Here is a 10785-nt window from a genome sequence, read left to right on the forward strand (position 1 = left end):
GCCAGATACTTCTAACGAGAAACGTTATTATCTGTCCTGTCTGGAGGCACTGCTCCATAAGGTACCCTAAAGAATAAAGAGTTTATTTCCATATGTATACATGGATGCACTCTAACAATTTAAAATAATTTAATTCTTAAGGTCAAATTTTGAAGAGTTGAAAGCCGTAATAGAGAAGGTATGTCAATATAAAGTTTTTATATAATTGATACTTTCGGCCTCTTAGATGTCATTAATATGTAACTTTTTTTTACTTCAGATCTTCAATCCGCTTCCGTTGTCGTTTTCACTCGAAGATCCTCCTACACTTCCTGTAGGAGATACGTCAGATCCTTCGCCAGATACTTCTAACGAGAAACGTTATTATCTGTCCTGTCTGGAGGCACTGCTCTACTAGGTACCCTAAAGAATAAAGAGTTTATTTCCATATGTATATATGGATGCACTCTAACAATTTAAAATAATTTAATTCTTAAGGTCAAACTTTGAAGAGTTGAAAGCCGTAATAAAGAAGGTAGGTCAATATAAAGTTTTATATATAATTGGTATTTTCGGCCTCTTAGATGTCATTAATATGTAACTTTTTTTTACATCTTCAATCCGCTTCCGTTGTCGTTTTCACTCGAAGATCCTCCTACACTTTCTGTAGGAGATACGTCAGATCCTTCGCCAGATAATTCTAACGAGAAACGTTAGCATCTGTCATGTTTGGAGGCACTGTTCCATCATGTACCCTAAAGAATAAAGAGTTTATTTCCATATGTATACATGGATGCACTCTAACAATTTAAAATAATTTAATTCTTAAGGTGAAACTTTGAAGAGTTAAAAGTCGTAATAGAGAAGGTAGGTCAATATAAAGTTTTATATATAATTGGTACTTTCGGCCTCTTAGATGTCATTAATATGTAACTTTTTTACTTCAGATCTTCAATCCGCTTCCGTTGTCGTTTTCACTCGAAGATCCTCCTGCACTTCCTGTAAGAGATACGTCAGATCCTTCGCCAGATACTTCTAACGAGAAACGTTATTATCTGTCCTGTTTGGAGGCACTGCTCCATCAGGTACCCTAAAGAATAAAGAGTTTATTTCCATATGTATACATGGATGCATGCACTCTAACAATTTAAAATAATTTAATTCTTAAGGTCAAATTTTGAATAGTTGAAAACCGTAATAGAGAAGGTAGGTCAATATAAAGTTTTATATATAATTGGTATTTTCGGCCTCTTAGATGTCATTAATATGTAACTTTTTTTTACATCTTCAATCCGCTTCCGTTGTCGTTTTCACTCGAAGATCCTCCTACACTTTCTGTAGGAGATACGTCAGATCCTTCGCCAGATCCTTCTAACGAGAAACGTTAGCATCTGTCATGTTTAGAGGCACTACTCCATCAGGTACCCTAAAGAATAATGAGTTTATTTCCATATGTATACATGGATGCACTCTAACAATTTAAAATAATTTAATTCTTAAGGTGAAACTTTGAAGAGTTGAAAGTCGTAATAGAGAAGGTAGGTCAATATAAAGTTTTACATATAATTGGTACTTTCGGCCTCTTAGATGTCATTAATATGTAACTTTTTTTACTTCGAATCTTCAATCCGTTTCCATTGTCGTTTTCACTCGAAGATCCTCCTACACTTCTTGTAGGAGATACGTCAGATCCTTCGGCAGATACTTCTAACGAGAAACGTTATTATCTGTCCTGTCTGGAGGCACTGCTCCATCAGGTACCCCAAAAATTAAAGAGTTTATTTCCATATGTATACATGGATGCACTCTAACAATTTAAAATAATTTAATTCTTAAGGTAAAATATTGAAGAGTTGAAAGCCGTAATGGAGAAGGTAGGTCAATATAAAGTTTTATATATAATTGGTACTTTCGGCCACTTACATGTTATTAATATGTAACTTTTTTTTTACTTCAGATCTTCAATCCGCTTCTGTTGTCGTTTTCACTCGAAGATCCTCCTACACTTCCTCTAGGAGATACGTCAGATCCTTCGCCAGATACTTCTAACGAGAAACGTTATTATCTGTCCTGTCTGGAGGCACTGCTCCATTAGGTACCCTAAAGAATAAAGAGTTTATTTCCATATGTATACATGGATGCACTCTAACAATTTAAAATAATATAATTCTTAAGGTCAAACTTTGAAGAGTTGAATGCCGTAATAGAGAAGGTATGTCAATATAAAGTTTTTTATATAATTGATACTTTCGGCCTCTTAGATGTCATTAATATGTAACTTTTTTACTTCAGATCTTCAATCCGCTTCCGTTGTCGTTTTCACTCGAAGATCCTCCTGCACTTCCTGTAGGAGATACGTCAGATCCTTCGCCAGATACTTCTAACGAGAAACGTTATTATCTGTCCTGTCTGGAGGCACTGCTCCATCAGGTACCCTAAAGAATAAAGAGTTGATTTCCATATGTATACATGGATGCACTCTAAAATTTAAAATAATTTAATTCTTAAGGTCAAACTTTGAAGAGTTGAATGCCGTAATAGAGAATGTATGTCAATATAAAGTTTTTTATATAATTGATACTTTCGGCCTCTTAGATGTCATTAATATGTAACTTTTTTTACTTCAGATCTTCAATCCGCTTCCGTTGTCGTTTTCACTCGAAGATCCTCCTGCACTTCCTGTAAGAGATACGTCAGATCCTTCGCCAGATACTTCTAACGAGAAACATTATTATCTGTCCTGTCTGGAGGCACTGCTCCATCAGGTACCCTAAAGAATAAAGAGTTTATTTCCATATGTATACATGAATGCACTCTAACAATTTAAAATAATTTAATTCTTAAGGTCAAACTTTGAAGAGTTGAAAGCCGTAATAGAGAAGGTATGTCAATATAAAGTTTTTATATAATTGATACTTTCGGCCTCTTAGATGTCATTAATATGTAACTTTTTTTACTTCAGATCTTCAATCCGCTTCCGTTGTCGTTTTCACTCGAAGATCCTCCTACACTTCCTGTAGGAGATACGTCAGATCCTTCGCCATATACTTCTAACGAGAAACGTTATTATCTGTCCTGTTTGGAGGCACTGCTCCATCAGGTACCCTAAAGAATAAAGAGTTTATTTCCATATGTATACATGGATGCACTCTAACAATTTAAAATAATTTAATTCTTAAGGTCAAATTTTGAATAGTTGAAAACCGTAATAGAGAAGGTAAGTCAATATAAAGTTTTATATATAATTGGTATTTTCGGCCTCTTAGATGTCATTAATATGTAACTTTTTTTACATCTTCAATCCGCTTCCGTTGTCGTTTTCACTCGAAGATCCTCCTACACTTTCTGTAGGAGATACGTCAGATCCTTCGCCAGATCCTTCTAACGAGAAACGTTAGCATCTGTCATGTTTAGAGGCACTACTCCATCAGGTACCCTAAAGAATAATGAGTTTATTTCCATATGTATACATGGATGCACTCTAACAATTTAAAATAATTTAATTCTTAAGGTGAAACTTTGAAGAGTTGAAAGTCGTAATAGAGAAGGTAGGTCAATATAAAGTTTTATATATAATTGGTACTTTCGGCCTCTTAGATGTCATTAATATGTAACTTTTTTTACTTCGAATCTTCAATCCGCTTCCATTGTCGTTTTCACTCGAAGATCCTCCTACACTTCTTGTAGGAGATACGTCAGATCCTTCGGCAGATACTTCTAACGAGAAACGTTATTATCTGTCCTGTCTAGAGGCACTGCTCCATCAGGTACCCCAAAAATTAAAGAGTTTATTTCCATATGTATACATGGATGCACTCTAACAATTTAAAATAATTTAATTCTTAAGGTAAAACATTGAAGAGTTGAAAGCCGTAATGGAGAAGGTAGGTCAATATAAAGTTTTATATATAATTGGTACTTTCGGCCACTTACATGTCATTAATATGTAACTTTTTTTTTACTTCAGATCTTCAATCCGCTTCCGTTGTCGTTTTCACTCGAAGATCCTCCTACACTTTCTGTAGGAGATACGTCAGATCCTTCGCCAGATACTTCTAACGAGAAACGTTATTATCTGTCCTGTCAGGAGGTACTGCTCCATCAGGTACCCTAAAGAATAAAGAGTTTATTTCCATATGTATATATGGATGCACACTAACAATTTAAAATAATTTAATTCTTAAGGTCAAACTTTGAAGAGTTGAAAGCCGTAATAAAGAAGGTAGGTCAATATAAAGTTTTATACATAATTGGTATTTTCGGCCTCTTAGATGTCATTAATATGTAACTTTTTTTTACATCTTCAATCCGCTTCCGTTGTCGTTTTCACTCGAAGATCCTCCTACACTTTCTGTAGGAGATATGTCAGATCCTTCGCCAGATAATTCTAACGAGAAACGTTAGCATCTGTCATGTTTGGAGGCACTGCTCCATCAGGTACCCTAAAGAATAAAGAGTTTATTTCCATATGTATACATGGATGCACTCTAACAATTTAAAATAGTTTAATTCTTAAGGTGAAACTTTGAAGAGTTGAAAGTCGTAATAGAGAAGGTAGGTCAATATAAAGTTTTATATATAATTGGTACTTTCGGCCTCTTAGATGTCATTAATATGTAACTTTTTTTTTACATCTTCAATCCGCTTCTGTTGTCGTTTTCACTCGAAGATTCTCCTACACTTCCTGTAGGAGATACGTCAGATCCTTCGACAGATACTTCTAACGAGAAACGTTATTATCTGTCCTGTCCGGAGACACTGCTCCATCAGGTACCCTAAAAAATAAGGAGTTTATTTCCATATGTATACATGGATGCACTCTAACAATTTAAAATAATTTAATTCTTAAGGTCAAACTTTGAAGAGTTGAAGCCGTAATAGAGAAGGTAGGTCAATATAAAGTTTTATATATAATTGGTACTTTCGGCCTCTTACATGTCATTAATATGTAACTTTTTTTTACTTCGGATCTTCAATCCGCTTCCATTGTCGTTTTCACTCGAAGATCCTCCTACACTTCCTATAGGAGATACGTCAGGTCCTTCGCCAGATACTTCTAACGAGAAACGTTATTATCTGTCCTATTTGGAGGCACTACTCCATCAGGTACCCTAAAGAATAAAGAGTTTATTTCCATATGTATACATGGATGCACTCTAACAATTTAAAATAATTTAATTCTTAAGGTAAAACTTTGAAAAGTTGAAACCCGTAATAGAGAAGGTAGGTCAATATAAAGTTTTATATATAATTGGTAATTTCGGCCTTTTAGATGTAATTAATATGTAACTTTTTTTTACTTTAGATCTTCAATCCGCTTCCGTTGTCGTTTTCACTCGAAGATCCTCCTACACTTCCTGTAGGAGATACGTCAGATCCTTCGTCAGATACTTCTAACGAGAAACGTTATTATCTGTCCTGTTTGGAGGCACTGCTCCATCAGGTACCCTAAAGAATAAAGAGTTTATTTCCATATGTATACATGGATGCACTCTAACAATTTAAAATAATTTAATTCTTAAGGTCAAACTTTGAAGAGTTGAAAGCCGTAATAGAGAAGGTAGGTCAATATAAAGTTTTATATATAATTGGTACTTTCGGCCTTTTAGATGTAATTAATATGTAACTTTTTTTTACTTCAGATCTTCAATCCGCTTCCGTTGTCGTTTTCACTCGAAGATCCTCCTACACTTCTTGTAGGAGATACGTCAGATCCTTCGCCAGATACTTCTAATGAGAAACGTTATTATCTGTCCTGTCTGGAGGCACTGCTCCATCAGGTACCCTAAAGAATAAAGAGTTTATTTCCATATGTATACATGGATGCACTCTAACAATTTAAAATAATTTAATTCTTAAGGTCAAACTTTGAAGAGTTGAAAGCTGTAATAGAGAATGTAGGTCAATATAAAGTTTTATATATAATTGATACTTTCGGCCTCTTAGATGTCATTAATATGTAACTTTTTTTTACTTCGGATCTTCAATCCGCTTCCATTGTCGTTTTCACTCGAAGATCCTCCTACACTTCCTATAGGAGATACGTCAGATCCTTCGCCAGATACTTCTAACGAGAAACGTTATTATCTGTCCTGTTTGGAGGCACTACTCCATCAGGTACCCTAAAGAATAAAGAGTTTATTTCCATATGTATACATGGATGCACTTTAACAATTTAAAATAATTTAATTCTTAAGGTAAAACTTTGAAAAGTTGAAACCCGTAATAGAGAAGGTAGGTCAATATAAAGTTTTATATATAATTGGTAATTTCGGCCTTTTAGATGTAATTAATATGTAACTTTTTTTTACTTCAGATCTTCAATCCGCTTCCGTTGTCGTTTTCACTCGAAGATCCTCCTACACTTCCTGTAGGAGATACGTCAGATCCTTCGTCAGATACTTCTAACGAGAAACGTTATTATCTGTCCTGTTTGGAGGCACTGCTCCATCAGGTACCCTAAAGAATAAAGAGTTTATTTCCATATGTATACATGAATGCACTCTAACAATTTAAAATAATTTAATTCTTAAGGTCAAACTTTGAAAAGTTGAAACCCGTAATAGAGAAGGTAGGTCAATATAAAGTTTTATATATAATTGGTACTTTCGGCCTTTTAGATGTAATTAATATGTAACTTTTTTTTACTTCAGATCTTCAATCCGCTTCCGTTGTCGTTTTCACTCGAAGATCCTCCTACACTTCCTGTAGGAGATACGTCAGATCATTCGCCAGATACTTCTAATGAGAAACGTTATTATCTGTCCTGTCTGGAGGCACTGCTCCATCAGGTACCCTAAAGAATAAAGAGTTTATTTCCATATGTATACATGGATGCACTCTAACAATTTAAAATAATTTAAATCTTAAGGTCAAACTTTGAAGAGTTGAAAGCTGTAATAGAGAATGTAGGTCAATATAAAGTTTTATATATAATTGATACTTTCGGCCTCTTAGATGTCATTAATATGTAACTTTTTTTTACTTCAGATCTTCAATCCGCTTCCGTTGTCGTTTTCACTCGAAGATCCTCCTACACTTCTTGTAGGAGATACGTCAGATCCTTCGACAGATACTTCTAACGAGAAACGTTATTATCTGTCCTGTCTGGAGGCACTACTCCATCAGGTACCCCAAAAATTAAAGAGTTTATTTCCATATGTATACATGGATGCACTCTAACAATTTAAAATAATTTAATTCTTAAGGTAAAACTTTGAAGAGTTGAAAGCCGTAATGGAGAAGGTAGGTCAATATAAAGTTTTATATATAATTGGTACTTTCGGCCACTTACATGTCATTAATATGTAACTTTTTTTTTACTTCAGATCTTCAATCCGCTTCCGTTGTCGTTTTCACTCGAAGATCCTCCTACACTTCCTGTAGGAGATACGTCAGATCCTTCGCCAGATACTTCTAACGAGAAACGTTATTATCTGTCCTGTCAGGAGGCACTGCTCCATCAGGTACCCTAAAGAATAAAGAGTTTATTTCCATATGTATATATGGATGCACTCTAACAATTTAAAATAATTTAATTCTTAAGGTCAAACTTTGAAGAGTTGAAAGTCGTAATAAAGAAGGTAGGTCAATATAAAGTTTTATACATAATTGGTATTTTCGGCCTCTTAGATGTCATTAATATGTAACTTTTTTTTACATCTTCAATCCGCTTCCGTTGTCGTTTTCACTCGAAGATCCTCCTACACTTCCTGTAGGAGATACGTCAGATCCTTCGACAGATACTTCTAACGAGAAACGTTATTATCTGTCCTGTCCGGAGACACTGCTCCATCAGGTACCCTAAAAAATAAGGAGTTTATTTCCATATGTATACATGGATGCACTCTAACAATTTAAAATAATTTAATTCTTAAGGTCAAACTTTGAAGAGTTGAAAGTCGTAATAAAGAAGGTAGGTCAATATAAAGTTTTATACATAATTGGTATTTTCGGCCTCTTAGATGTCATTAATATGTAACTTTTTTTACATCTTCAATCCGCTTCCGTTGTCGTTTTCACTCGAAGATCCTCCTACACTTTCTGTAGGAGATATGTCAGATCCTTCGCCAGATACTTCTAACGAGAAACGTTAGCATCTGTCCTGTTTGGAGGCACTGCTCCATCAGGTACCCTAAAGAATAAAGAGTTTATTTCCATATGTATACATGGATGCACTCTAACAATTTAAAATAATTTAATTCTTAAGGTAAAACTTTGAAAAGTTGAAACCCGTAATAGAGAAGGTAGGTCAATATAAAGTTTTATATATAATTGGTAATTTCGGCCTTTTAGATGTAATTAATATGTAACTTTTTTTTACTTCAGATCTTCAATCCGCTTCCGTTGTCGTTTTCACTCGAAGATCCTCCTACACTTCCTGTAGGAGATACGTCAGATCCTTCGCCAGATACTTCTAACGAGAAACGTTATTATCTGTCCTGTTTGGAGGCACTGCTCCATCAGGTACCCTAAAGAATAAAGAGTTTATTTCCATATGTATACATGGATGCACTCTAACAATTTAAAATAATTTAATTCTTAAGGTCAAACTTTGAAAAGTTGAAACCCGTAATAGAGAAGGTAGGTCAATATAAGGTTTTATATATAATTGGTACTTTCGGCCTTTTAGATGTAATTAATATGTAACTTTTTTTTACTTCAGATCTTCAATCCGCTTCCGTTGTCGTTTTCACTCGAAGATCCTCCTACACTTCCTGTAGGAGATACGTCAGATCCTTCGCCAGATACTTCTAATGAGAAACGTTATTATCTGTCCTGTCTGGAGGCACTGCTCCATCAGGTACCCTAAAGAATAAAGAGTTTATTTCCATATGTATACATGGATGCACTCTAACAATTTAAAATAATTTAAATCTTAAGGTCAAACTTTGAAGAGTTGAAAGCTGTAATAGAGAATGTAGGTCAATATAAAGTTTTATATATAATTGATACTTTCGGCCTCTTAGATGTCATTAATATGTAACTTTTTTTACTTCAGATCTTCAATCCGCTTCCGTTGTCGTTTTCACTCGAAGATCCTCCTACACTTCCTGTAGGAGATACGTCAGATCCTTCGGCAGATACTTCTAACGAGAAACGTTATTATCTGTCCTGTCTGGAGGCACTGCTCCATCAGGTACCCCAAAAATTAAAGAGTTTATTTCCATATGTATACATGGATGCACTCTAACAATTTAAAATAATTTAATTCTTAAGGTCAAACTTTGAAGAGTTGAAAGCCGTAATAGAGAATGTATGTCAATATGAAGTTTTTTATATAATTGATACTTTCGGCCTCTTAGATGTCATTAATATGTAACTTTTTTTTACTTCAGATCTTCAATCCGCTTCCGTTGTCGTTTTCACTCAAAAATCCTCCTACATTTCCTGTAGGAGATACGTTAGATCCTTCGCCAGATACTTCTAACGAGAAACGTTATTATCTGTCCTGTCTGGAGGCACTGCTCCATTAGGTACCCTAAAGAATAAAGAGTTTATTTCCATATGTATACATGGATGCACTCTAACAATTTAAAATAATTTAATTCTTAAGGTCAAACTTTGAAGAGTTGAAAGCCGTAATAGAGAAGGTATGTCAATATAAAGTTTTTATATAATTGATACTTTCGGCCTCTTAGATGTCATTAATATGTAACTTTTTTTACTTCAGATCTTCAATCCGCTTCCGTTGTCGTTTTCACTCGAAGATCCTCCTACACTTCCTGTAGGAGATACGTCAGATCCTTCGCCATATACTTCTAACGAGAAACGTTATTATCTGTCCTGTCTGGAGGCACTGCTCCATCAGGTACCCTAAAGAATAAAGAGTTTATTTCCATATGTATACATGGATGCACTCTAACAATTTAAAATAATTTAATTCTTAAGGTCAAACTTTGAAAAGTTGAAACCCGTAATAGAGAAGGTAGGTCAATATAAAGTTTTATATATAATTGGTACTTTCGGCCTTTTAGATGTAATTAATATGTAACTTTTTTTTACTTCAGATCTTCAATCCGCTTCCGTTGTCGTTTTCACTCGAAGATCCTCCTACACTTCCTGTAGGAGATACGTCAGATCCTTCGCCAGATACTTCTAATGAGAAACGTTATTATCTGTCCTGTCTGGAGGCACTGCTCCATCAGGTACCCTAAAGAATAAAGAGTTTATTTCCATATGTATACATGGATGCACTCTAACAATTTAAAATAATTTAAATCTTAAGGTCAAACTTTGAAGAGTTGAAAGCTGTAATAGAGAATGTAGGTCAATATAAAGTTTTATATATAATTGATACTTTCGGCCTCTTAGATGTCATTAATATGTAACTTTTTTTTACTTCAGATCTTCAATCCGCTTCCATTGTCGTTTTCACTCGAAGATCCTCCTACACTTCTTGTAGGAGATACGTCAGATCCTTCGGCAGATACTTCTAACGAGAAACGTTATTATCTGTCCTGTCTGGAGGCACTGCTCCATCAGGTACCCCAAAAATTAAAGAGTTTATTTCCATATGTATACATGGATGCACTCTAACAATTTAAAATAATTTAATTCTTAAGGTCAAACTTTGAAGAGTTGAAAGCCGTAATAGAGAATGTATGTCAATATGAAGTTTTTTTATATAATTGATACTTTCGGCCTCTTAGATGTCATTAATATGTAACTTTTTTTACTTCAGATCTTCAACCCGCTTCCGTTGTCGTTTTCACTCAAAAATCCTCCTACATTTCCTGTAGGAGATACGTTAGATCCTTCGCCAGATACTTCTAACGAGAAACGTTATTATCTGTCCTGTCTGGA

The sequence above is a fragment of the Impatiens glandulifera genome, chromosome 1 (assembly GCF_907164915.1).
Source record: "Impatiens glandulifera chromosome 1, dImpGla2.1, whole genome shotgun sequence".
Taxonomy (NCBI): Eukaryota; Viridiplantae; Streptophyta; class Magnoliopsida; order Ericales; family Balsaminaceae; genus Impatiens; species Impatiens glandulifera.